This window comes from Saccostrea echinata, unplaced genomic scaffold (genome assembly GCF_033153115.1).
Source record: "Saccostrea echinata isolate AGI-Se365-2 ecotype Australia unplaced genomic scaffold, CSIRO_AGI_Sech_v1 ptg000001l, whole genome shotgun sequence".
NCBI lineage: Eukaryota > Metazoa > Mollusca > Bivalvia > Ostreida > Ostreidae > Saccostrea > Saccostrea echinata.
In genome coordinates, this window is record NW_026889750.1 from 28637892 (window position 1) to 28641045 (window position 3154).

At 29.1% G+C, this 3154-nt stretch overlaps 1 pseudogene; it reads right to left on the minus strand.

The window, feature by feature from the left end:
* Positions 1 to 1787: 1787 nt before the first annotated feature.
* Positions 1788 to 2841, minus strand: LOC133196503 (uncharacterized; annotated as a pseudogene).
* Between the last annotated feature and the right edge of the window lie 313 nt (positions 2842 to 3154).

Below are 3154 nucleotides of genomic sequence, written 5' to 3' on the forward strand. Positions count from 1 at the left end.
AGATTTTCTTACGTCTTGAGTAATTTGACCCTTGACCTTTAAGCTCAAAATCAATAGGAGTCCTCTAATGCTTTTGGGAAACCATAAGCCAATCATCTTTAGTTATTTTAAGATTGGTAAAATGCAAGGAACAAACGATAGATGTGCCATGTTTTGACACTTCGATGATTAATAAAACAATTTGCTTACATTTCAAATTGCTTCAGGACATTTTTTTAGCCAGAGCAATATATAATTGAATAAGCAGTATCTAACTGTTTAACAATTTCACATGCACCTGATGTATGGATAGTGTGAGATAACCCCCCCCTCCCTCATTTCCTAATAAGCTTTAAAAAATATCGGCTGGTCATTTTTTAATGCTTACCAAAATAAAAACTGACTGCATGTACAGACCGATTTATGAATTCGTTAGACGTGGAAATCATACATTTTGGAGAATTAGGTTTCTAAATTTATTTCATATAGTCATGCTATCAACGCGTAGCGTTACATAAATTTTGATGTTACTTTTTAAATAGATCTAAGTAAAAAGGTTTTTGAGTTATAAATACGTCATGTACCAGTGAAGTTTGAAATAAAATTTTATCTTCAGAAAATGTTCCGAATATTCGACTATCCTTCGAATAATGCAATGAAATAATCGACTAAGGAAAATAAATATTCTGACATCCCTAATATATATATATATATATATATATATATATATATATATATATATATATATATATATATATATATATATATATATATATATATATATATATATATATATATATATATATATATATATATATATATATATATATATATATATAAAATTCATGGATACAAAGACAATCTCAGATGCTAGATTATATCTGAAAAAGATTGTCTCTAATTAGTGGCTTATACAAGGAGTAAATGTTCCTCTGCATTCACATGATATATGCAAGATGATACATAAATTATTACTGTTTTCGGAGCTGTGATGTCCCACTGCTTTTCCTTCAAATCCTTCTTCAATGCATTCAAAGTTATCAAATGAAGTCAAATAAACACATCTCCGTTTGTCCATATTCGAGTTAATTGACTAAAGCACTTGACCTTAGAAGCACCTTGTTATTATCTTTAACCATTTTAAAAAACAAAGAAAATGTCTTTTAAAGGCCCTTTTTCAAAACTACGTTAATGTATATCGATTGTATTTTTCTTTTGTTTCATATATAAGAAAAAAACATAAATAAGCGAAGCAAAAATAGAATTTTACCTTTATTAGATAGAAGAATGGTAAACATTTCAGTTATCAGACTTTCGATATATTACATATTTTGTAAATTGTTTACTTGAAGCATAGTTACATAGAAACAACAGAACAATAGATCTGTAAGCTAGTTGATGAACGACACAAAACCAGAAATATTATGGTGCAGAAATAATGCTGATTTTATTAATCCTTATTTTGCAAATATGTTGCTTGTTTATGCTCGCTTATTAAGAATGTCTGGTGCAAGCAGAAGAAACATATTTTTATAACTATTTTCTTATGCTGCTGCTAATATACCGGTATGTTAAAGAAAATGGACTTGATGAAGCAAACTAGTAAACTTTTATGAAAAAAATTAAATAACTAGTTTGAAACTACATTAAAAATAATCATTAGTTAAGCCTTTGAATTACGTTGTGAAGTCAATTAAAAATTGAAAATAAATCAGCATCAAGAGATAGACTGATATATGACTTTTCAATGGATAAAATGCTATTATTTCTGAACTATTTTTTGATAGGCATTGTGAATTGATGTTTAGTTATCCTTTCATGATTTCTGCCAACATGACAACTCCTGCTCCTATCGCTGCTATCATTCCTATGATGCTGAAGGCAAAAGGGAAGTGGTAATTAAAGTAAGAGTTTTCGTACACGTCGTTTGCTTTGACCGCATACACTGCTTTTGATATGAGGATAAACACCGCTACAGAAAAAAGCATAAATAAATTGCAGGTAACCGAGAAAACATGAAAATGTGTTTATTGGGAAATGACAAGAAAATCAAAATTATTTGTAAATGACTGAGGTTTATTTTTCTTTAACTTGTAAGTAGACTATCCAGCAACATTAAAAATATTTATTGTCAAAAAAAAAAATAATAAAAAAAATAAATAAATAAATAAAAATAAGATTTTCAATTTTTTAAGAAAGTACAATCTTAAAGATACCATCTACATCTTGAATGTCACTCACTTCTAGCGAAAGCTGTGCCTATCGCACAAATACAATTATTTGCTTATCTTTCAGAACAAACAGCTTTAATATTGCCATGACTGCTGCTACCACCAATACCAGAAAACCAAGGACGCTCATCGCTCGGACAGCCTTGAGCCAGTCCGTAATCAGGAAATGTCATAAAAGGAATGTGATGCGCAAAATACAACAGACTTAACATTTTCCAATATCAACTGATTTTTAATACCCATTTTGGCTTATGCAATTTGTTATTCTTTTGATTTTTTGTTTTGTATATTTTAACTTGTTTAAAATGTAATTCAACTTGGCAGGAATCAATGGGATCTATTGATTTTATCTTCACTTTCGCCTTTTTAATTGATTAATCTGAAGAAAAACAGATCAGAATTAGATTTTGAAGAAAATATATTTGTACCGTCATCAGTAATTTCCACATCAGTGCATTTTGGTATCTCCAGTCAAAACTAGTTCATTGCACGTCTTCCATAGACCCAAATTTATTTTTAATAATGTTGCATCAATAAATATCCAGTAAGGTGACACCAAACCAATTAATTGAAAGACAGCTACACTCTCTGTTGTCACCAGTGCAATGAGCAGAAATTTAGAGGCATCCATACCTTCAAATCTGAAATAAATTGCATTACTTATCGATTTTTGTATAGAAAATATATAAAAAGTATATAAAAAGTACCAGAAAAGAATAATGTTGCCTCCCTGTAAAAAGGATAGTTATTATACCATATAAGCTTATATCATATTAAATACGTTTCAATACATGAAATATTACCTCCTTGAAAAGAAGAAAACTCATGCTGTGGATTTCAATCCAACATTTTGATATATTGACGACGTTTTCTCAGTTAACAATAGTTATTGTCATTCATATGTCAACTCGATTTATCCCAATGAACACGAAATAAAGCATACC